The sequence below is a fragment of the Malaya genurostris genome, chromosome 3, assembly GCF_030247185.1.
Source record: "Malaya genurostris strain Urasoe2022 chromosome 3, Malgen_1.1, whole genome shotgun sequence".
Lineage (NCBI taxonomy): Eukaryota > Metazoa > Arthropoda > Insecta > Diptera > Culicidae > Malaya > Malaya genurostris.
The window spans coordinates 112,927,003-112,954,308 of NC_080572.1; positions in this window are offsets into that span (position 1 = coordinate 112,927,003).

A 27,306-nucleotide genomic window follows, 5' to 3' on the forward strand; every position below is an offset into this window, starting at 1 on the left:
CGGAGATATACGATGATATGCACCAAAAAATGGGAAAAACATGCACCCACTTTTTTCAGAGATTGTTGAACCAACTATCGCAAACTAAGTTTCAAATAAAATGTCTTATGATCCCATAGCCTGCTTTTGAATTTCATTTAGTTCCGATATCCGTTTCCGGAGTTACATGATAATATGTTAAAATTAGAGAAAAGGTGTGCACTCAATTTTTTCTGAAATGGTTAAACCAATTTTCACAAAATTAGTATAAAATAAAAGATTTTCTAGTTTCCTAAAAGTTTTTAGAACATTTTATCCCAATTCGACTTCCGGTTCCGCAACTAAAGCGTGATAAGTGGAAAATTTTAAGTTTCATTAGCATTTTTTCACGAACGATGGTCAAAATCAGGTACAAATCCCACAAAACTACCTGATAAATTCTTCTAGTTTGCAGAGCTTGTTAGTTTGTGGGCATAAAAACTTTATTCGGCTGTACTGGTTCTTTCTTTTTCTGTTCCGGAAACACTGAAAGTGGTAAAGAAAAACTCCAAAAAACTTGACTTCCGGTTTCGCATTTACAAGGCGATGAGTGTCAAAGTTTACAAATCACCATGTAGAATGACAATATGTATAACACCGGTAGCTCTTTTGTGATAAGTGCGAAAGAAAAAATAAAAGAATGTCAGTTAATCGAAATTTATTTGAAAAACGTGTTTAATCCACCTAGCAGTGAGATGATACCTTTTTTATCAATCCGCATGTGTTTTTTGCATGCATATTCAAAAAAAGTTAATTTTTTATCGACTATCCAAATCTGCTAACATGATAAACTTGATTAATTTATGTGGAATAGACATTTTTATACCAATCACCCTGTATCCCCAAAACCGGAAGTTGGATCTGACTGGAGAGCAAGATGTTTTATAGAATCTTGAAACTTTTCATTTGAATCTTAGATGATTCTTAGATTTCATTCGAATCTTAGATCGGTTCAGCCATCTACGAGAAGAATAAGTTACACAATTTTGATTTCGTTTCACATATCATTCTGTAGTTCCGGACCCGAGGTCGGAACCAAACATATTTCAGGAATTTTGTTTAGGAGCATACGACTTTTCGTATGAATCTGAATTTGTAGAAAAGAAATTTTCCGAGAAAGTTGAGTGAAATTATTTGTCCCACACGCATTTGCTGATCTCGACGAACTGATTCGAATGGTATATGGATGTTATGTTCTTCCAGCATTTATTGCTGTAAGTAGTTTAAAACAATATAATTAAAAAAAAATCTGCCATCATCTGGTTCATATATGTCATATTCGAACGATTATGTTGCCAAAAACGAGCCGTGCTAAAATCGGTCCGAGGCTAAATGTCATGAAAAAGGATGCTGTACACAGTCTTTTTGGTACTTAGAAACAATTGTATGTAACAGTATAAAAAATCGTGTTTCACGTTACTCCCAAGCATTTCTTTGTCATACAGCGCTTATAACTCCTACTGCTGAAATAGGGGGAAAAGTCGTTTACACAAATATTTCGATATCTCCGTTAAAAATGGACGGATTTTAACAATCTATGGCTTGTTGGATAGCTATTACCGTGCGGAATCTAAGTCGGAAAACATATTCTGTTTTCTAGGTCAATTGTGACAGATACTGTAAAAAAACTGAAAAACTTTGACATAAAACTTCGTATAACTCAAAAAGGAAACCTCCGATCTCAAAACCATTCAATAGCGTTTTGGGTGACGGGGAGGCCTTTCATTTGCGACTAGTTTAATCAAAATCGGTTAGGCCATCTCTGAGAGCTCGACCTCTTTGTTGACAACACACATACAGACACACACACATACACACACACACACACACACACACACACACACACACACACACACATTTGCTCAGTTCGTCGAGCTAAATTGATTGGTATATGACATTTGGCCCTCCGGGCCTCGGAAAAATTTTCTAAAGTTTGAGCGAATTCTATACCTATTTTTTATATATATATAAAAAGGTAAAACTATGAAATTTTTACAGCCGGTAGTTCAATAATACCGTGCCACTGGTGTTGTGGTGTCAATAATATTAATAATAATAATAATAACAATAATAATAATAATAATAATAATAATAATAATAATAATAATAATAATAATAATAATAATAATAATAATAATAATAATAATAATAATAATAATAATAATAATAATAATAATAATAATAATAATAATAATAATAATAATAATAATAATAATAATAATAATAATAATAATAATAATAATAATAATAATAATAATAATAATAATAATAATAATAATAATAATAATAATAATAATAATAAAAATAATAATAATAATCCTACTACATATTTTCTGCTGCTGATTCAAGCTGTTTAGCTTGACTTACATATGTAGAAGTAGCAGAAACGCAGGTTTGCTTCGTTTAATTGGTTTATTCAGAATAGAGCATGAGATAGTAAGTCTAGGTTCTACTAAGTTCAAAACTGTTCCAATTTAGAGGTCATATTTTTGCTGGAAAACGACCCAACTATTCTATTCCGGTTTCGGAAGAATTGAAAATGGTGATTAAAAATTGCAAAAAGAATCTCACTCACTTTTCTTCAAGAAAGACAAATCGATTTTCACAAACTTATACGTTCAAAGGAAAAGTCTTACAGTTTCATACGAAATTCCTAAATTTGATGTGGATACTACTTCCGGTTCCGGAACTACAAGGTGAACAGGATTTGTAGAGTTTCTTAGCTTAAGTCCAAACAAACTTTCCTATTTCTATTCAATGAACAGTTGTTTTTGCGAATTCAGTTCCACAGTAATATTTACGATGTTATGAGTAATATGAAAAAGGCATCATTCCATCACTAAATGGATTAAAACAGGTTTTTATAAAAAAAACTTTCACTTTAAACCAATCACCGTTGCTGAGAAATCGAAGTGAGTTCCACTTTAGAAGCTTTTCTAAATTATTATCGGTGCTTTCGGAAGCGGAAATCGGGGACTAGTAGTCCCAAAGTAGTATTACATATTCACCAACTAACGAGATCTACCAACTAGATGAATTTAGCAGTAAGTTTTATAAAAATGTGCACCTCGTTTCGCCATCGCTCGTGAAAAATTATCGCACTGCCATACCGGAACCGGAAGTCAGATCTGGATGAACTTTTCGGAGACTTTTTAAAAATTTTCGAGACCTTTTATTTGCATCTTAGTTTGTGAAAAACGGTTAAGAAATTTCCGAGAAAATGGAGTGCGCACCTTTAAATTCCGGACATTGGATCGAAATGAAATTCAGGAAAATTGTATGAGGCCATAAAACCTTTAATTTTAATAAAGTTTGTGAACATCGGTTCAGTCATCTCTGAGAAACGTGTGTGACTATTTTTTTGTGATGATTCCGGGATCGTTAATCGGATCGCGATGAAATTTAATAGCAGTCTTTGGCACCATAACCTTTTATTTGAATTCAATTTTGTGAAAATCGGTTCAGCCATCTCTAAGAAAATTAAGTGACATTGTTTGTCACATACACACATACATACATACACCCTTCGGGCCTCAGTTGTGATCTCAGTTTTCACAGCGATTGCATAGCCTTTCTGTATGAGAAAGGCAAAAACCCCTCCTAATTCACTTCGTTAAATTTTCATAGATCTTAAAAAATTACCAAAGGAAAGGTGGGAGGGGGGGTGTGTCGTACATGAAATGCTAAATGTTTTAGAAATGCATGAAACGTCGAGATTTAGTATTATCTAAAAAAAAACGGGGACTCTCAGGAACGACTTAGTCCCAAAAGTCGATTTTTTCAAAAAGTTTTTTTTTAAGATATCACTAAAACTCGACGTTTCATGCATTTTTAAGACTTTTGGCATCAAAACAAAATTTCGATTTCGGAAATTTCATGTACTACCCCTTGTGGTGATTTTTCAAACCGAAAATTTTCAAGCCTTAACCGCCAGGCAGTACTTCCCCATATCCGATTTAGCTCAAATTTTGCATGAGAGCTTTTCACGAGGTTCTTAAACTTTTAAGCACTATCGCTTTATGAAATTTGAGGTGATATTGGCACCCTTATATATATTAGAGCGGTCACAGCCATTCGATCTTCGAACCTAATTCAAAACTCAATAGTAGTTTTCAAACGAGCCTAAGTTTGTATAAATCGGTTCAACCATCTCTGAGAAAATTAAGCAGTAATAATGTTTTCGACAAGTGCACACACGGACATTTTCCGATTTCGTCAGGCTGAGTCTATTGATATATAACACTATCGGTCTCCAAGGGTCCGTTCGAAAGTCGGTTTTTTCAGCAATTGTAATAGCTTTCTACAGAGAAAGGCAAAAATTAACTTAGTCAGAACAGGAAATCAATTCGATAAACTTTTAAAACTTTTCAAGTATACCAAACTCTCTTCCCTGCACTCTTGAGAACTTCGTGTATTTTGACCACAGGACCAACGGATTGGGGATGCCTCAGCCATTCACTTGATTTTTTTTTGTCCCGGTTGTTGAATTAATTACGCACATTTTTTTTTACTTCATAGACAAAAAAACGCTACTTCACAGTGAACTCCTAGAACATGCTGTTTCAGTAGATACAAGACAGATCGTCGGATGTGTTGCAAGCCAATCGAAATACGTGCGCTTCCGGAATTGTAATTTCGGTAGCCAGTTGATTCTGGTGTAAGCTTTCATCGATTTTTTTTCCACTCCGGAATTTGCTCTATTTCGTCCTGAATCAGGATTCCCGTGGGTAGACAGAATCCAATAAAACTTATTTTGTGGTCAGTGGTCTGTTGGGTGGCAATTTATGGAAGCACCTTGTCGGAACTACGTCGAACGTGCGATTGGATGTGGAAAAAGGAGGCTGAGAATTGCTACCAGCCGCCACCGCCGTTTCATCTAACAACGCTCAAGTGCTCCGTTGAGAGAAGCCACGGTGCGGAAAAGCCACCAACAAATCTCGTTCAATCCCAGTTCGTTCGGGGGCAGGTTTCCTCGTTAGTCATCGCCGCTACAAGGAAAGCGGGTTAAAAAGGATTCACGATTGAGTTTCTTGTGTCCGACACGGACAGCGAAAAAAAATATCCTATACTAACTAGGCGGACGAGAACAAAAGGTTAAATATTTTCCGTCGGAATAAATAATCGTTTGGTTTATCAACTTAAGCGACACGATAAATTAACGAGAACAGTGGGTTAATATTGTGGTGCGTTTAGCCTCACTTTTCTGCATTCCATTTACTCGGAGTGTTCGGTTGATTGATCTTGTCAACCAAGCAAACTTTATAAGTTTCTATGACTGTTTCTTCAAAAAATTCTTTATAATGATCCAAGTTTTTTTGCTTGTTTATCAATCATTGTAAAGATTCCATACTTCAAACTTCAAAATTTCGTGTCATGTTCAATCAAGATGTCAGACGAATATCAAGGGTATGATTAATTCTGGTTACTATAACGTTTTAGTAACAATTTAAACACTTTAGTGGCTAATTTTATGTATCCATAAACTCTTATGTTAACCCACAATCATTTTCATTTTGTACCAGAAAATAACTGCATTATTCAGGATGTACAATGCATGCAGTTCGAGAAAATCTTTCGCTTCCCGGAGCATCTACTATTGGTAGGATAGAGATAATCTTCTAGATCGTTCATCGGTTGCATAAGTGCGGCACAAACGAAAAGAGCGAAACATTTTCGATAAATGAAACCAATCAATGCAAAACCGAGATGCTTTCTCGAATGCGACAGTGGATGGTTTAGAAAGATAAATTGGTAACGAATGAGGTCAGCAGACATTGGAAGGCACAGGCGGATCAGTTTTCAACAAAGACTACGTCACCAAGTGCTTTAGTATTTTTATCTGAAATCATCTTTTAGTTATAGTTATTCAAAATCCCAGTTCACTTTTTTCCAGATCAGTCGGAAAATGAAATCTTTCATACATTTTGATATGAGTACATCATTTCTTAGCATAAGGGCTGCCCGAGAAAGTATGGACGCAATTAAAAGCCGCTGCCATTCCGAAATAATCAGTTTCTTCCAAAATGCGTGGAATTTAAACAGAACGTCGTCGAAATATTGTGCACAAATTCTTCATAGAAACCGGACTGTCGCGGAGAAAAATAACAAAAATGGAAAAGCGAAATCGATTCGGAAGAAAGGCCCTACTAACTCTACTTTCGCAGAACTTATACTGACAGCGTTCAAACAGAAGAAGGTAGTTTCATTGCGGAGTATGCCCTGAAAAATGTTGTCTTAAAGAACGATTGGATCTTCGAATCTATAAGAAACAAAGGCGACCGAAACGCGTTCCGAAACAAGAAGCGTCGATTTGAGTTGTATAATCGAGGACTCAAATGGAAAAAATTGGTACGAAAGCTATGATCTAGCAAGTTATTTGAAGCTGCGGTAAGATTTCACAACTTTTCATCACAACTGCCTCAGTGAATAGCGGAATATACATCAAGGAATATTCACAAAATCGACTAAAACCTAATGTTACTTTTGTTTCTTAGCACATGAATCCAACAAATTTGCTACAACTTCAACAAATTGAAGAATTTTGGAAATTGATGTAGGCATAACAGAGGAAACATATCTCGGCTACTGAAACCAATGAACAGTTTAAAAAAATTCAATCAAAAAGCAAGTGCTGAGCAACAACGACAACGACAACGACAACGACAACGACAACGACAACGACAACGACAACGACAACGACAACGACAACTACAACTATTCATTCCTTTAGATTTGTGTATCCAATGGAATAAACAACAATGCACGATCGTATATATGACAGAACCGATCAACCGCACGTATTATTACCTCCTTTTATAGCGGAGATGACTGAACCAATTTAAAAATTCGAAGTTCATTTGAAAGCAACTATTGAATTGTAATATTAATTTGAAGATCATATTGGCAAACGCGTGAAAACACCATGCCGCGAGTCATAATTTTTGTCATAAGTTTCAAAATAATTGCTGGCCCACAATCGTTTCAACCGACTTTTACTATACCATGTTTTATTAGTAATTTAATAATTTTCTCGATTTTCCAAAGGTGAAAAAATCAATCGTTTTTAAAAATTGTTATAAATTTTTGATAGATTTTGTACAATAGTTTCATTCAAATATATTTATTTATCCGAGAATTGTTTGTTGTTTGGAAACGTGACGATTTTATTTTACAATAAATTTTACGCAAAACATATTTCTTTCAATGTTTCTTTCGGAAATTAGTTTTAATTATCAAATAGAACATTCAGGGGTTTGTTGATTTGTGCAAAAAGCACATAGCCAATGTCAATTTCTTTACGTTTCATCTTCGGCTCATCAGTGCTTGAAGCAGTTCAGACTGAACTACCATCTCCACCTAGCAGTTCAATTTAAACCACCAATCAAATTGAACTGCTAGGCGGAGATGGCAGTTCAATTTGAACTGCTTTAAGCACTGATGAGCCGAAAGAGAAACGTGAGGAAATCGATCAAATAGAACCAAATTATTAACAACTAATGAAACAATAAATTAAAATAGTCGTTTTTAGTAGTCGATTTTATGGAATTCTGATCCCAATTGTAGGCTTGTTTGGATGCTACTATTTGATCATTCCCAAGTAGCACAAGTACACTTCAATGGCAATAACTTATATGAAACGAATTTATGGAACAAGTTGAAGATATTGCAACGTGCATAATAACTGCTATGTAACCTGAAAAGCGTAAGAGGCGGAGCTTGTGCGACTTATCGAGGGTTGCCAAACAAATTCTCAGTAACGAATATTTGATTTGAACCACCGCGCACATTAATCACAATGAAACAGAAAATAGTTTGCGTCAAGTTACAATTTGTTGATGTTTTTCCCATTCAATATTCACGACCAAAGATTGGCATCCGATAATCAGAACTGAAATGTAGAATTCAATCTTGTTTAAACTCACTATATCTACTTAAAATCTACGTGCTATTCGATATTTATGATAAAGTTGTTCATTGTACTTGTTGAAAACGTACGCGCCTTTCATATTTTGTGTTTTAGAAATGTGAATTCTTAACATTATTTTGACTTCATTGTCACCATCATAATACGACTTGTTTCGTCATCATGTATGTCATGCGTCCATTATGCAGCATCTGTTTTGTTTTATTTTTTTATAAACAAGTTACAGATGCTACTTGGGTTTCAACGAGTTTGAAAATCAAATGGCTATCATTACTGGTGTACATTATGTTTAAACGTGAAAGAGACGCAATTGCATTCGCTTCGATTAATAACGATGTGCTTGTTAAGGGTTAAGCTTGTATGCATATTGGCCTGAATAAAAATATTTATTAAATAAAAAGGAGACATAATTTGCTTATGCTACTCTGAGATTTTTGTAGGGAAAATCGTAAACCTAATAATGATGTGTAACAGGAAAAAGTAACTTATATTCTATCCTACCAACTCATACAAAGAGCGAATCGATTCAAGTGAAAATTGCATCGATTTTTTTCGGAATTCGTTTATAATATTATGTGACATTATATCTAATATTTGTGAGTCTATGTAACTCATCTGTACTAAACCAGGGAGGATGTTCAAAGATCAAATTGAGATTTTTATCAATCCTATGATACGTTTTCTTGCTGGTAAAATGACAACTTGACAAAATTGGTACTGCTTTAAGCATGGCTGGTCTGAAAATTTGTTAAAAAATGAACAATGTTTTTAAGACAGCGCTTATAAATTTGTGTGAGAACCCGATCAACAGAGCTGGATTGTATCAAAATTATATATGATCTTAATATTTATATCTCATTATGTTATAAATATGATTCCAAATCAGAAACAAACATTCAGATTATATTAGGATTATAGCAAGCCCAGATACTGTATTAAGGGCTGTTATAATTCAGGGAAACTATACTAGAGAATTGAGAAAAAAGAGTTCAAACACTTTTGTCGATCTTGTTTTTGACTTTCAACCCGAGTAATGCTATGCTTCAATAAAGAGCATTAACAAACATATTTTCCAATTTAACATACCTGAAGATGCTTCTAAAAACAATAATTTGGTATTTGATTTTGAAAAGACGGCCAAAATTTCAAATTTGAGAAAGTTCCTAAGTAATTCCTACTTAAATTGTGTAAAGTTTTTTTTCTAATACTAATTTTAAATTGAAAATAAATATGTTCAAGGTGATTTTGCGGTTTTTCTCCTTCGAACAAAGAAGGGTTAGGCAAAACCTTTAAAACTCGAGTCAAAAATATTGGAAAAAGTGATATAGCATTCGATTCAGTTCATTGAACTCTGCAATGTTTCCTCAGAAATGATGCTTGAATTCTTTAACTTTATCGGTGACCGATTTTTGTTCCCAAAAAAAAACACAGAGCGAGAAGTGTTGAAAATTTCAAAACGTCTTCAATAGTGACGCTGCAATAAACGAAAAACAAAATCTAAACTGGGCTCAAGCCAAAATCTAAACTCAGCTCAATACTTTTTCGATTTCTAGATCTTTTAGTTGCAGATTGAAAATAGCGACTTTAGTTTTACCGGGCCCCGGATATACTGGAAATAGAGAAAAAAAATCTTAAAAAAACTATGGGTTTATTTTTAGTTCTTGCTGTACTTTATACTATGTTGATCTGATGATTCTTAACGTAGTTGTAGTGGGCCAAGGATATTGATTTTAGGCTTTAGATGTATATTATTCTCTATTTGTGATGTGCCGATTTTTTTAGATATGCATATTAGATGCTTATCACTCCCATTCATAAATTCTTAACATCTAGTTAGAAGATAACAAGGGTTTGCTAATAAAATATCTGTTTTACTCAACCTTTGCTTGGTATGACTTGTGGATTGAATCTAAATAAAAAGCTTTGCTAATATTACATTGAAAAATGTTCACTGGTGGCGCTGATGATTTCAGGGCCTAAAGTAAACTAAAGTAATATCGAATCACTTTCACAATTTTTGGATTCAAAACCAGTAAAATCGAGGAGAGGTTTTACAACTACAAAATGACGAATTTTTCCTCCAAAAATTGTAGTTTTCACTTTGATCAACAACTAAAAATTCGAAAAAATAAAAAAAAACAAACAGAAACGTTGGAGTCTAGAAAAACTTCTCCTCTAACTATGCTGGTTTGATTTGTTCACTTCTAATTAGTCTGCGCTGAGATACAGTGGACACCGCAAATCATGATTTTTAAGAAATGTTCTCAAAAATACCTCTTCACCGACTTATTTCTCAATATTTTTCCACGATAAAAATCACAAAATGTTTTTCGAATGATGCTTTGTATTATGCAAAACATTTGATAGTCGAACGATAGTCCTGAAAGAAAAAAATTCCCCCTAAAAATGGGTAATAATAGCTGAAAGGTCGTACTAAATTTATAACGAATTTAGATATAATATTGATATTTACATATCAAGGTTTGTAACAATTTTGTTATCTCCTAGGTAAAATTGAGTTATAATTTCAGTTATTTTAACTATTAACGAGACCAAGATTATGACTAATTTAGATAGAAAAAAACGAAACAACCCCAGATACAATTTTGTTCTCCCTTGTTGATCGGGGGTATAAACATTTAATATATTTATTACACTTCGTCTGGGTTCCTTCTGTGTGATCCTCGTAGGTGAGTTTTTTATCATACGTTGAACATAAGAATTTTGCTTGCGTTATTTGATATCGTGATTATTATTCAGCTTGATGAAATATTTATGCTCTTGTCGCATCCCGATCAACAAGCCGTATAAGTTTATATCAAAGAAATAATTTGGTAGCAAGTGCTGATATAAGTCTGGTCGCGTTTGTAGTTAAAACATCAAAATTTCACAAAAAGAAATAATTTAGATACGATGTGTTGATCGGGATTCGGGGTTGTTTAATTGTTTTTTTGTAGGCAACTTCAAATCACTCGTAGATCGCTCCTATGCCTAACAAGCTTATATCGTTACAGAATAGAGATTCCTGACAACTAGCGGGTGGATTTGGGGGAATAAAAATATTATACAAGATTGGAGCTAGCTCGAATTCAGATTTAAAATTCTGATAGCTTACCTGGAGAGTACGATCAGTTGAATAATTTTGAATCATTCTGATCAAATAATTAGGAAACTGGAAGTCGGACATTTTTACTATTAAGCCTTCGTGCCAAACACTGTCGAATGTTTTTTTCTGTGTCTAGAAGAGAAACGCAGGGGACAATCAAGACGATTTATTTGCTTTTATCGTGTTTGTTACTGTAACAAGTTGATAAGTTGTTGAATTTTGAGGACGAAATCCAAACTGCTCCGGTAAAAATATTAAATTTTTTGAGACAATTCTCTGTTCTGTCAATTTGTTGAGCGTGAAGCTTGTAATGGCAGTCTAATCGCCGATGTATATTTGATTCAAATTCAATAAATAGAACCATAAGAATTCAGATAGATGCATAAGAATTCAGCTAATGATTTCGATTCAACGGTGCACATGAAAGAAGTTTGGTTTTGATGATCAGATATCTTTCTAGCACCCGACAAACCGAGCAAATAGTTGAATTTCTCACGCCAGTTACATCCTCAAAAGTGTTCCCTTTGAAAACTGCAACAAAGTATTCAGGTACCCGGTGATACTGCTGACACTGATACTGAAAAAGCCACGAAGGTTGCACAAAACCTGTAGCCATAGTCAGGTTGTATAATGTTAAATTTTTCGCAATAAGGATTAAATACGCAAGAGTAAGCAAAAGTTAACCAACTTACATCAAACGAATTATGATTTTGAACTATAACCACTTTCCCGACTAACGGCACCATCAGAGTGGTTTGTGCACCGAACAGCCAGACCACGGCGCAATCCGGAATATGTGTGTGTGTGTCTGTTGCAACAGCTCAGCTCACTCACTCGCGTTCAATGCATGAGGAGCTGCGGCTGACATGCCAACCGGATCCTTGAAGTCGTAGTTCGGGCCAAATGCAACCATTAAATTTCCTGTGTAAAACAGCAACCTTTCCCCCATTCGCCATTTTCCAGGCTTTCGAAACGTTTTTCCACAGAACCAACCCCGGGTCTTGCTTTCGGATTGGTTGGAATCCGTATCAGAAGATTTGCTTAATCCGCACATGCTACGACCGCCCGGTAAGAGCACATGGTCGCGGTACCGTTATTATCCTTTTCAGTGGTGCAGTGTCCGAGTCGCCCGGGGTTAGTTGCTAATGGGAAACACCAGCGTTGGCGGCAGACATTGCCAGCACCCCAGTGAAAAGAGTGGACAGAAGTTTTGGCCCCACTCACAGTTGGTGGAGTCCCGACGCCTTCACCACTCCACTGCAGTGGGGCTCACTTTTTCATTATTGCTGTCCTCGTGTCTCGTTTACCCACCGGGTGCTTACTCAAAGTGCCTAACGACCGGAACAGGAACTATTTCACTTTCCCACCGTAAGAATTCCGTTTATTCCCGTCGCACAGAGGGGAGGACGATGAATTACACCACCGTACGTTGCTGGAGTTCCTGAAAGATGCTACAAACAGTACCACGTCCTAAATGTCCAGGTAAACTGGTAACTGTAAGCGGATATCGTTTTCGAATTCCGCTGCATTGCTGCCACTTGTAATAAAGCTGCATCTGAACGAATGCATTTTCCAGGAAGTAAAATGTTGTGCTTCAGCAAAAACCGCATGTTGAGGAGCAACTCGTAAGCATGGTCATGACCAACCGGGAGTGGAATTGTTGTTGAGTATAGAGCACTGAGTACTGGAAGTGATCCGTGAATGCTTTCTATTGTGCGAAGTTCGCTTATGGACTTATGTAATGCGTTACCGGCATTAGCAAAAGAAGATTTGCTCATATAGGGATGCATGGTGCAGAACACGATTGGTTTGTGGTTTCTGGCTTGCTGCCCACTTCCAGTATCTAGGTTCCGAATGTCGACAAAGTTGTTGGCTGGAAATATAATTTCTATCGAGAGCAGATACACCGGTTTTGATTGTTAAGACACCCGCTCGAGACCATAAGTAAAACGAAGATACAATGAAACAGAAAATTTTCTTCAAGACTAGTGTAGTAGACTCAATTGAATCAACATTTCTTCAAGATCAATTAGTTATTTTGCTAAGGTAAATCGATCAATTAGTGTGCTGGAGTAAGAAGCTGCAATGCAATTTTCTCCGAACAATCATGCAAAGCATTTCATTTGTTTTCAATATATTTTTCATCAGGATGCGTATGAATCACTGAGAACAATTACAACATTCCGAAAGCTATTCTAATAGCTTGCTCAACAAGCCAGAGATGAGTATGGTATCAGGGCAATCATGTAGAAAACTATTGCGGTGGACACATAACATCATTTCGTTTTACGCATACCTTAACTAACAATTCTTAAACTGACGGCATTCGATACATTTTATGTAAAGCATTGTTAGTATTTCAAGTCAGCTCAATAGATTTGGTTTTGATTGGAAAAATTACTTGCGGTTCTGGAGGAATGAAAAACTTATTAGAAAAACTTTTAATGCTCAGACTGATTCAAATAGCAAAAAGTGTATGAAGGGTATTCGAAGAATCAGAATTCGTTTGTAGTGTCAAAACGAAAATACAGAGTGAAAAAGCGAGTGAATGAAAACTCGCAGGAAATGAGTTTTGCATTTGCATTTAAAAAACGTGATTAATCCATCTAGCAGTGAGATGATACCTTATTTTTATCAATCAGGATATGTTTTTGCGTTAATATGCTTCGTTGTGTTTAGTTTTCATGAAATTAATGAATTATAATTAAAATTTTTGAACTGTAAGACGAATCAAAGATAGAAATTGTATGAAACCCTAAAATTATTCATTTCAATCTAAACGTGTGACAATCGATTAAGCATTCCTTGAGATGTAGAAGTGAGTTCCTCTTTGAAGCCTTGGTCATTACTTATGGTACTTTCAAAAATGGTATTCAGAGACCAGCATAAATCAAAAACGTATGTCCATGAATTAGTATGACAAATAAATTGAAAATTAAACTGCTTTGCACTGATGAGTCAAAGACGAAACGAAGAAATAATAAAAACGGTTATGTGCCCTAGCGCAAAATTTGGCTAACCCCAAAATGAAATTGAAATAGTTTTGAGCCCAACTTTGAAGAGTTTTTGGTATTGTAATTCTCTATGACGGTTTGAAGAATGAAAATTCATCACCCTGTAATTTCAAAATTGGAAATCGGAGTCGGATAAAATTCACAAATTTTGTATGGAACGATAAGTTAATTTTAATTTAAATTTTTGTTTAATGAATTCGTTTTGCCTTCTTTTAGCTTCTCTATTCTCGATACTTTCGGACACAGAATTCGGAAATCGATGTAGCCGAAATCCGTTAAATTCGCCTAATTGATCATTACATTCGAAATTTTTGAAATTCAGCCATTGTAGAGAAAACGTACTGCATTCACATAAAAATTTTTGGGTCCTTCCGGTATCGAAAACCGAATACCAGTAAAACTGAAATAAATTTATTTGGTCGTCGACTCTCAAAATCTGTGAACCCGATAAACCCGATAAACCCGATAACTTTATGTGCAATTTTTACACTACTCAACCTGTATCTCCTGAACAGGAAGTCAGATATGATGAGTAAACAAGTAGTTTTCATTTGAATGTTAGATGAACGAAATCGGTTCAGCTAGTTCGAGGTTCGAGCAAAATGAGTGACATTGTTTTAATTTCATTACATATATCATTCTGTTATTCCAGAACCAGAAGTCAGATAAAAATGATAATCAGAAACCTTCTTTGGGAGCATAGGACTGTTGAGTCTAAATTTGTAGAATTCAGGTATGCTATCTCCGAGAAAAATTTATGAAATTATTTTTCACACAAAAATTTGCTAATCTCGACGAACTTCTTCGAATGGTGTATGGGTGTAAGAAGTTGTGTTCTTCCAACAATTATTGTTGCAAGTAGTATAAATCAATATAAATATGAAATTGTTTTGAATTTGAAAATACTGTCATGTTCGAACGTTTATGTTGCCAAAAACGAACCGTGCTAAAATCGGAACGTCATGAAAAACGGTGCTGTGCATAGTCTAAGGTGCTAAGAAACAATTGCATAAACAAATAATGAAAATCGTGTTTCACTTTGCTCCGAAACATCGCTTTATCATCAAGCGCGTAAAACTCCTACTACTTGAATATGGCGAAAAATTAAATACACAAAAATTTCGAAACATTCAAATCAATATACAAAATGACAATGCAAAACTAGTACGCAACGTACGTATAGCGTGCAGGGTTGCCACATTGAAATTTATATTATTCGGGTGAAAAAAAAATAAATATCTAATTCTTTTATTAAATTTGTACCTGCTTGTTAGTGTCATTAAAAGATCATGATAACGATGCTTTTCTATAAAAGTGCACTTATTGCCTTTCTCGTATAGAAAGTTTATGCAATCAGTTGAAAAATTAACTAGTGAGAATTGGCCCAGAGGGCTAAGTGTTTTATATAATAATGTCACTCATAAAATAAAAATCTCGTAGTCAAATAGGTTGCTATTGAATTTCATCATGCTTTCATAGGGTCATTTAGGTGCTCAAAAAACCTGTTTTAATACACCTAGTAATGTTATGATGCCTTTCTCATATTACTCATAACATTATAAATATTACAGTGAAATTCGCAAAAACAACTGTTCATGGAATAGAAATAGGAAAGTTTTTTCGGATTTAATCTAATGAACTCTACAAATCCTGTTTATCCTGTAGTTCCGGAACCGGAAGTAGTATCTACAACAAATTTAGGAATTCCGTATGAAACTGTAAGACTTTTCCTTTGAACCTATAAGTTTGTGAAAATCGATGTGGCCATCTTGAAAGAAAGTGAGTTAGGCCCTTTGGCAGTTTTTAATTACCATTTCCAATTCTTTCAAAACCGGATTCGGATGACCGAAATAGCCGAAGTTGGTTTGTTTGCGAGTAACAAATATGACCTACAAATTGGAACAGTTTTGAACCTAGTTACGAGGACGGCTGAAAGTCTCTTTAATTAAAAAACTAACTAACTAACCTAGTTAAACCTAAACTTACTATCTCATGCTCTATTTCGAATAAACCAATTAGACAAAATCTATCGAACGAAGCGAACCTGCGATTCTGTTACTTCTGCATATGTAAGTCATTCTAAACAGCATGAATCAGCATAAAACGTGTAGTAGGATTATCACTTTTATTATTATTATGAACATCATTACACCACCGGAACGGTATTACTGCACTATTGGCTGTGAAATTTGGATATTTTTTCAAATAAATTTGAATTCAATGATATTTGTTTATTCTTTCAATCGCACTTATCTTAGAATAGCTAAAACTTTTATCGACCGCTGCACCGTCTTTTACCAATATCACACACCATTAGCAGAAATCCGTAACTGTTTCGATTCATATATAGCGTGTACGAAATGGAACAAAGCACGCATAGTTTGTTTTGTGTTTTTGCTTCTTTCGGTGATGTACATATTTTTATTCTACATGGCGATTTGAAAACTTTGACTGTAACTGCGGAACCGGAAGTCGGATCCGGATGAGATTTCACAGTATTTTCATAGATAATATGAGGTTTAATTCAAATCAAGATATGTGAAAATCTGTTCAAGCATCGCAGGGAAAACGAAGTGAGTGCTATTTTTGGAGCACCACTCTTGGTGCTTCCGGAACAGGAAAAGGGGGGACCAGTAGTGTCGAATTAAGGTTTTATGCCCACAAACTAACAAGCTCTGCAAACTAGAAGAATTTATCAGACATTTCTATGGGATTTGTACCTGTTTTTCACCATCGTCTGTGAAAAACTACTATTAAAATTGGTAATTTTCCACTTATCACGCTTTAGTTCCGAAACCGGAAGTCGGATCCGGATGAAAAGTTTTAGAAAATTGTAGGAAACTATAAGACCTTTATTTTAATTTTAATTTAAATTTGTAAGTTTGTAGAAATCGGTTAAGCCGTTTCAGAGAAAAATGAGTGCACACTTTTTCACTAATTTTCACATATTACCATGTAACTCTGGAACCGGAAGTCGGATCCAAATAAAATTCAATAGCAGGCTATGGGATTGTTAGTCCTTTTATTTTAATTTTAGTTTGTGAAAATCGATTCAGCCATATCCGAGCAAAGTGAGTGCTCATTTTTGTTACACACACACACACACAGACATTTGCTCAGTTCGTCGAATGGTATATGACATTTGGCCCTCCGGGCCTCGGTTAAAAAGTCGGTTTTCACAGTGATTGCATAGCCTTTCTATATGAGAAAGGCAAAGAGGTAAAATTCTTTCAATTTTGGCTCAAAACTGATTCAGTTAGTAGGCTATATTAGTTACTTACTAAAAGAATCTACTTCGGCTAAACTGTTTCCAAGTAATGGAAATAGTAGTCAAAAACTCTAGAACGAGATTCACACAATTTTCTCATCATTTAGTGCGACGATGACAAATGAAGAAAAACTCTTATTAACTCGACATAACTGTTTACAACTTGACAAGGATATGTTAGTTTATATCCAAAGAAATTTTTTTATTTTATTCATGATTGAAAAAAATATTTCTTCGCAGAATCTTCTAATGATATATTTGAAAATATAAGTCATTTGAGAAAGGCATCATACGACACTGAATTGTTGGTCTAAGTATCTACTACAAGTTTGCGAAGATCGTATAGCTCAATCCGTCGACCTAAGTGAGATAACCGTTCACAGCCCCAATCAGTCGAAATCCCATATGCTCTCGGCCCCGTTTTTCGCGGATTCACTTTTCACGCCACCGGTGTACCGCGTTATACGAGACCCCTCTGTATATGTATTTTTTTGGAGCCCGTTACGTAATAATTTACAACGTTATGAAAGCGATTTTAGTTATGCAACCAGTAAACTTCGTCCCGGGTTGGCGGTTCAATGTACAGGACGCTGGTCTTACAAGCCAGCTATTGTATGTTCGAGCCCCAACCGGGAAGGGTTCTTAGTGTCAGTAGGATCCATAGTACTAGCCATGCAATGATTCTGTACACTAAGAATCGGCTGCGAAGTCAGTTGAAACAGAAAGGCCAAATTCCACAAAAGGAATGTAATGCCAAGACTTTGCTTTTTGAACTTCGGCACCAAATCCTCGTTTTTTGTTATTCTGTTCTAATCAGAGCTAATAAAAGTCATTTTCAATGACTAAAAAATAGACGAAAAAGACAAGATATTACTGTCATTCTTAGTTTTGCTTGCAAGCAATGAGAATCCATGTCCAGTTAATGACATAAGCGGGACAGCAGTTTTAAAATTGTGTTTTTTCTTCCATTTGCCCTCTCAGTCATTTTCAGTTTTCAGTGAAAATCCCATAGTATGCAGTGTCGATATTCAACCGAAGCTGTGAGAATTAAAAATGACAAAAAAAGGTTTCACAATAACTTTTACCTGTTGGTGCTCGAATTTGTAGTAGTTTTGGTTTCCAAGGAGGTTCTGGGATGTAATTACTTCGATTTGTCGTATTGTAGTCACTTTTTATAGCCAAGCGTCACAGACTTGAAATACATTGATGAAAGAATGAGAATTGAAATTCTGCTGATGATCCTTGAAGACGTTAGTTTGGTTTCGGCTTGCCATAGAGGAAAGAGTAACGTGTGTCGGTCATTTACGAATGAGACAGTAAAACATTGAAAATGAGACTGTTGGAGTGATTTCTTTAATTGAGAATACGTGAAAATTTTAAGCTCTGGTTCTACTACAGAAGAGGTATGCGCAAATGAAGTGATTAATTTTCTAAACAATCGCCTTCATTTCATAGGCACAAAATGAGTTTTCAAAATATTTGTACACACAATTTGTTGACTTAAAATTTGGCTCTATAGTTGTCTGTGTCTGCTATTGATCTGTATTTTGATTAGACTTCCGGTTCCAGAGTAATTTTATCCGGATATATGACACTGAAAGATTTAGTAAAATACTGTTTACTTACCGTATAATTCTTCAGCTAAGTTGGTTTACCAAAAGCAAAGTCTTGGTATTACATTCCTTTTGTGGAATTTGGCTTTTCCGTTCCAACAAACTCGCAGCCGATTCTCAAGTCTACAGAATCCTTCCATGCCTAGTAGTACGATCCTTTCGCCACTACGAATCCTTCCAGGTCGGGACTCGAACATACGACAACTGGCTTGTAAGACAAGCGCCCTATGCATTGAACCGCCATTCCGATTTTCACAAACTTTTATTCAAATGAAGCTTCTTATGGTATCATACAGGTGCGTATACAGGGGGGTGTTTTAGGGGTTCAAATCCCCTCCGAAACTTAAAAAAATATTATATTATGAAAACTCTTCTCTATAACTATTTAAATCAATCATAAAATGAATAATTTTCCATCCAAGAGAACCAAGAGTAAACGATCAACCCCTCGCGATCGTGAAACAACCAAAATATTAGTAGTTTTTCTGAATTTGATATTAAAATTTATTAAAATTTGGTACAACTAATCGATTGCTGTTTTTTTCTAAACTGTCATTTTTGTTTTTCGATCAACAGAAACGATGGTTGAAATAACAAAATTTTTGGTTGAAAAGAAGATGCTGTCAGTTAGTCAAGATACACACCTTTCAATTTCAATAAATATCTTAGACACAGCAACCGACCTTGTTTTTGATTTAACAGTTATGTGAGTTGAAAAACAAATCGGTTTTAGATATTACGATTAGTTATTTCAACTTAAGCAAAATTATTGATTCGGTATGTAATATACGATATGAATAATATTTAATATAAATAAATAGTAATATTTAATATAAATAATATAACATTTTCAATTTAATCACTTTGTTCATACAATTTTTGTACATGACTTGAAGATTACATATTGCTCATTCATTAACATGCATTTCACGATGGAGAATCAAGTTGATTTTAACCCTCAGGGTACGGACTGGGTTACCGTAACCCGAGCGAAATTTGAAAGAAGCGCCATACGAAGAGAAGTCGGCGAGGGGGGTCCGGGCCAGGGGGGGGAAAAACTTATAGGTACACACTATTAGAGGCCCAAGCGGCAGAGTCAGTCTCCGCTTTGTGTCCGAGCTAGACACATATAAACATTGTGCTCGGGTGTGGTACACCCAGTCCGTATCGAACGTTACAAAATCCAAAATTTTCAAAAAAATTAAGTTTTAATTTTCGTCTGTTTGCCGCTGAGGAATAAAAAGGTAAGTAAGAATACGTACTCTTTACTTAATTTTGTAGATTCTAACCTCAAAATAACGCGTTGTACATGGTGTAAGCGAAGTATTGTAGTAGATCTCAATCACTTGAACGTACGACTTATATCGAAATCTTTGCTGCTCGTAGTGAATTATAACTCATTAAATTTTGTTTCTTGTAATTTTTTGTTAAAGAACACGCATTAAAAACATGGCTACGCGTCGAATCACTCGAAGCGTTGCTGCTTTGGAGGAGTTGTACAAGGAAAACGAGGAGGACAGCGTTACAGAGAATGACAGTGACACCGACGACGCCGTAGGTGCGGAAGAGGAAAGTTCTCACGATTCTGAAACAGACGCAGAATCTGAAGGAGAGCCATTGTCAGGCGAAGAAGAAGCAGCTGCTCCGAGAGGCGCCCCGCCGCGCAAACGCGGCCGCCCTTCATACCTGCATGCTAAGAGCGGCGATGTGTAAAGAGCACGTAGCGAAACTGTGCTGCGAGTGCGGCAGTATTGTGTAACATGACTTGTGTAACTTTTTAGTAATAAATATTCGCCTTTAACAATTATGTTTGGTATTTATTTATATGATACTACTCAACAATATCTGAGAAAACAATTTTTTTACGCTCAAAGTAATTAATTTTAACCTTTATCATCATAAATCAACGAAACAACGTTTTTTCGCTAACTCGAAAAAACGCGTATTTTCATTTTTCAAAAAAAATATAGTTTTTGGAATAAATCAAAAAACCGTTATGGATATTTGTAAGAACTACTTTTTACCTTTCAAATGCGAGTTATACAATGTTAATATTTTTTTTTTTCAAAAAGTTACAGCATTTTGAAAAAAAAACGTTTTTTACAAAAAAAATTCAAGACCCGTTCACATTTTTCATTATAATTTTTTTTCAATCAGTTAAATGATTAATCTGACAACTCTATTTTATTTTTGAGACAATTTCACACAAAATAAAAAAAAATTATTCAAATTGACAAAGTACAGCTCGATATACACCCAATCAAAGTCGCCGGGTTAGGCTAACCCAGTCCGTACTGAACGTAACTTTTTTATAGTCCGTACCCTGAGGGTTAAGACCAAAATTCAGTTCGTGCTCGCATCGCAAACGACACAGTCGAAAATTTCTTACGGTCGCGACGACAGAAACAAAGACAATACAGTGCAGTGAACAATAGAGTGTACGAAATGGGCAAATACGATTTAACAAAGCCTGAAACTTGGCCTACAAGGCCAAATTCAATTTGTATTGATTTCAAGCGCTGCAAAGTTAGACCTGCAGCAACCGAAATTGAAATTTTACTCAAGGAACGAATGCATCTAAACGTTAATGATGTAAGTGAGATTCAATTCAACAAGGCGTCTAACTGTGTGTACATTATGTTCAAACGTGAAAATGATGCAATTGCATTTGCTTCGGTTAATAACGGGGTGCACAGTATTGATCATGACAATGTTAAATATAAAATCCCTGTGTACATGGTGGACAATGCCATAGAAGTACGCGTGCATGACCTTCCCCCGCAGACCAGCGAGGGGTATGTTCGGGAATGTATGTCGCAGTACGGTGAAGTTCTTTCCATCGAAAAGGAAGTATGGCGGAATTTTTTTCCGGGTATCCGGAATGGCGTGCGAGTGGTACGTATGCAACTACGTAAAGCAATTCCATCTTACATCATTTGTGATCAAGACGGGATACATCCGTGTAAAACGTTGATTACGTATGAAAATCAATTGGTTACATGTCAGTTTTGTGAACAACCTGCACACTACGGCAAACCATGCACTGAAACTGCGAAAACAAACAAAACAAAAAAAAAACAAAGACAACCACCCGACAACGGAAACTAGTGAATGCAGTGCTCCTGTTTCAAAAGCACCTTCACCATCTAACCAACTATCAACGGCAATCAATGTACAAAGCGCATCTACAGCAACTGCAAATGAACCCAAGACTGCGATCAACAATGAAAACAAGGAAACGGAAACCACTCACAATTCCAACGATGTAGCAATGGATGATATGAGCAACGGACAAAATGACGGACAATCTTCGCTAGAAGGAAATGGAAGCTCCTCTCCCCCTAGAAGAAGGGTGACAACGAGATCCAACAATAAAAAAATAATTTTATGTAACAAAAACATGGGTAAATCGGCCACGTAAAGCTATACGCAAATTGGCCTGAATAAAAATTGTTATAAATAAAAAAAAAAAAGACCAAAATTCGAACGCATACAATTCACTGGGTTCTAGTTTTGGTTCAACACGTTTTGTTAATTGCTATATCTCTAAAGGCTATCAGTCCTGTGCATAGCACTAATTTATATCAATCGTTTCTTCTTGTAACACCGGAGCAGTGAAGATGTAGATAATTTATCATCACATTAATATTCTGACAACTAGTGTTATGATAAACATTAATTTAATATCACTCAAAAGTTACACTTCACGAGTTTTACAAACGTATAATAAGCGAATTTCGTTTGCACGAAAATGTTTAAGAAACGTGTTTGAATTTCAACTTTCATGGTTGATTTCCATTGCGATTTTCGTTTTGCTTTGTGCTGTTTTGGACATTAGACAGCATTAAAAACAACATATTTTTCAACTACTTAAATATGTGCAAATCAAATAGCAAATTGGTTGAATCAACAAATTATTAGTTAAAACAATTACTGCAAAAATCAAAAATTGCGAGATCGTAATTTTTTGATTGGAGGGTTTTCCGTGTCGACAAAAAATTCTATTTAAGGAATCCAGAAAACAAAAACATGACCGAATCTTTTTTGGTGAAAGGACAATGCTGTGAGTTTGTGGAGGGATCCAAAAGAAACTTGAACAACGGATCATTCGAAAACGGTCAGATTGGGTCGAAATACACGGCAAAGTTATTCTGCAATGGGACAATGTTCTTACACATTCAGCCAAAGTATTCCAAGAAACAATTTCTGCATTTTATTGGAAACTTTTGCCTCCATATTCACCAGACCTAGCGCTTACTGACTATCTCCTCTTTTCATTGATGGAACACGCACATGCTTCAAAAAAAATTTTTCGTGGAGATTTCCTTCGGGATGATAGGATAGGATGGGCATCGTTCTTAAATATTTGATTATATTTGATGAAAACAAAAAAAGACGGGTGAATACGAATAAACAAGCCACAAATGAAAAGACAAATATTTAGGTTTCATTTTACTTACAGTATCATGCAAAACGCAATTATCAAAAAAAACATTCGTTAGATTCAGGATTAATGTGTTTCTGTTATGTTTGTCTACCTTTTTCATAATAAATGACTGTAAAAATTGCTCAAACTGAACAAAAATTTTCCTTAGTGTGAAAAAACTAAGGAAAATTTTTGTTCAGTTTGAGCAATTTTTTCAGTCATTTATTATGAAAAAGGTAGACAAACATAACAGAAACACATTAATCCTGAATCTAACGAATGTTTTTTTTGATAATTGCGTTTTGCATGATACTGTAAGTAAAATGAAACCTAAATATTTGTCTTTTCAAGGGTACCTTTTGGGAAGTGTCAGAAAATATTTGGAAAACTGTTGTATCTTAGTTATATAAGAATGTATAAGTCATAAATATCAGTTCACTTTCACATCTCATCCAAGTCAGTCGATAAAGCAAAACCGCTTACGTTCGGGCCAGAAGAAACCAAGTACAGTATTGTGTAGTGAACAATAGAATGACCTCAAAATGAGTGAACCAAACGAATCAATACAATACAATTGTTACAACTGTTGTTGACTTCAGGCAGTGCAAAATTCGACTTGAAGGTTTGCTTAAGGAACAAATGTATCTTGACATTAAACGTGTGCATTTACTTCAATGCAATAAGACAAATAATGTTATTTACATCCAGTTTTATAAAGAGTTGGATGCAATTCAATTCGCAAAAGACAATAACAATGTACACTATGTGGAGCACGAGAACATTTAGTACAACATTCCAGTATATATGGAAGAAAGTCCTATAGAAGTGCGTGTGCATGATCTTCCCTCAAGCGTCACCGATTCATATATTCGCAAAACTATGTCCCAATACGGAGAGATTATCTCAGTCGAAAAAAAAAGTGGAAGAATTTTTCCCCGGTATTCTAAATGGCGTACGTTTATTACGCATACACTTGAAGAAGGCTATACCTTCTTATGTGATTTTCGGTCAAGATACAAGAATTCCGTGCAAATCACTTGTCACCTATGACAATCAGATGGCCACATGCCAATATTGCCAAAAAGCTGTTCACTACGGTAAGCCATGCGATAAACTGGACAAGGAGACAACTACACCAAAGGACAACGGTGCTTCCTTCACACCAACCTCAAGCAACCCCAGTACACCTGTGATAGCCACCAACAACAATGAAGCATCCCCTTCAACGAATCCACCATCATCCCCTATAGAACAGAGTACACCAGCTGCAGTTAACAACTTACCCTCCAACCAACCAGCAATTGCAACCAATGTACAACAAGGTGCATCTACAGCAACTAGCAACGAAAAGAAGACGCATATCGACAACAATACCATCGATGCGGCAATGGATGACGAGACGAAAAATGAACGAAGTGCCCCTCAATCCTCGCAGGAGGGAAATGGAAGCTCCTCTCCTCCTAGAAAAAGGGTGACAACGAGATCCAACTCAAAAAATATTTATTTAAAAAATCGACTCAATCGGCCACGTAAAGCTTGTACGCAAATAGGCCTGAATGAAAATATCTTTTAAATAAAAAAGTCATAAATAAGAAAATAAATTTCGCACAATCTGCTAGTTATTGATTTTTTGAATTTGTAAACTCGAAATTCATAAGGATATATAAAAAAAATGAACATTTTATGAGATTCATATTAGCTGATCGGATTCATCAACTCATATTGTTGTAATGTATTGTTATGAATTGTCAAATTTTTATTACTCGTATTGTCCATGGGAACGACTACAAACGATGTATCTGAGTATTCATGTATCACACAGTATTCACAGTATCACAACAGCTAGCTTTTGTTACTCTAAACATTGAATGTAATAATTTTGTGTTAGAGTAATTAAGCATATTAAAGCCGTTCTTATTTCCATAAAGAGCATCATGTCGTCTGCTTATACGAGCTCTTCTTGGTTCACAATCAAGAGGAAAATAAATGTGAGCCGTGGGAACACTTGAAGTGGCATTACATGTTTTATAAGAGAACATTTTGTTCGTGTTTCGATAGACAGAATTTTATGTTCGAAAAGTAATATAGCATGTCAATATGTTCGAAAGCTTTTCGATTGTCTATTTTTCATTATTTGAAATAGGAAATTATTAATAATTGACACCGTTCCGTATCAGCATTTCACAGTTTAACGATAAAAAAGCAATGATTGATTCTGGTTGATAACACCTAACTATCGCAAGAAGTACTTAGGGCTCGATAAGGCTGGATAACAACGTTGAAACCGATGTTAATAGGTATACAAGCACCAATTTTCAGATGTATATCAACCAATGTGTTGTTCAGCATACCACCACCTCGTGATAGACCTCCAACGTAGTAAAATGCTTTTGTGGATTCGTTTTGGGCTGATGCGTAAACGTTTGATTAAGTTTGAATAGTGGCAATTCACTAAATTAAGAGTAGTAAAAGAAACCGTTGGATGGAATGGTCCTGGATCAAAACATCAGATAACATCCCGTAAATTCGAGACTTCTTCTGTGTAGAATAAAATAGACACAACATACCTTCTCACACATGAATTCATGATTGTCGGTCTAATCAAACTTTCATCGAAATTTCATTTATTGGTTGTCCATCTTGATACCACTGGTTATTATAAATTACCTTTGATTAAAAAGAACTGCAATAATCAAAGCTGGAATATTACACTCAAAAATCAAACGTCATAAAAAATCATTTTTACATTTTCCATTTCAATGTGGGTCAAAAAAGAAGCGAAGTTCTCCTTAAACACACAACTAATTAAATTTAATAAATGCCTCAATTTATGTTCGCCACTCGTTCGTCAATATTTGTAGAACCCTCCAGAGATAATGCATCAAATTATGAACGAAATAATCGACTCCGAACTTACAGGCATTCATTTCAGCGGACATGTCAACGATTTGTTCCCAACGTTCCTGACCTGAACCGAGTCGCCAGCGTCGGTAACAATAAATTTGAATTGTAAATCGTTAATTTGTTTAATAAATTAATTATTTCAGATACGCGTCCACCCATCGCAAATGGTGCTGAAGCGCATACGGGCTGCGACAAGTGGAGCTTAGTTCGGGCATCGGACCAAACCCGAGTCATTCGGGAATCATATCGATTTTCAATGATCTCTTGCATATTGATTAGAACATGGCGCTTGGGGCAAAGGACGGTCGAAGTTTTGATGAGTCGCATCGGTCCGGTAGCGGATTGGACCAGACCAGGCCAGGCCAGGCCAGACCAGACCAGACCAGACAAGCGCCCAGAGCTTCCGTTCGTTTCTATTAATCGCGAACCAAGCCGAACCGATGCGATGATAGGTCGGTCCACCAGTCAACGGGGCGAACCTTCTACGAATTGATGTTTATCAATATGTATGTTTTATCGGGAAATGGCGCTGTCCAAGCGAAAGCATCGAGCTTCGGAGTGTACTTTGAGTTTTTCATTAATGTGAAACGATTAACAACCGATAGGCAAATGATTGTGAACACGCGTGTTTAAAATCGTCACTTGATCTAGCTGTTGTGTGTTTTTTGGCGATAATTGATGAATTTTAGTTGTAAAAATGCGGTTTTAATGCGTGCTCAAATATACAAACGAAAGTTATTGCAGTGTTTTAGAAGCTTGATTAATAAAATCTCTAACACTCATAGTCATATTGATTTCAAAGTTATAAGAAAAGTTAGATCCGCTTTCTGCTAGCTCTTCGAACTCAAGAAAACCCGATTGATGAATCTTGTCACAGCATTCCTTACTTGGCCGGTACACTCGCACGAACATTCATTAGATTAATTCGCTTTCGACGCGTTCAGTGATGACCGAGCGAAACAAGATGAAACGCTGGACGATTGATACGGTTCGGAAACTGATTTATTACCCAACGCAAGAGCCGTTGCACGTA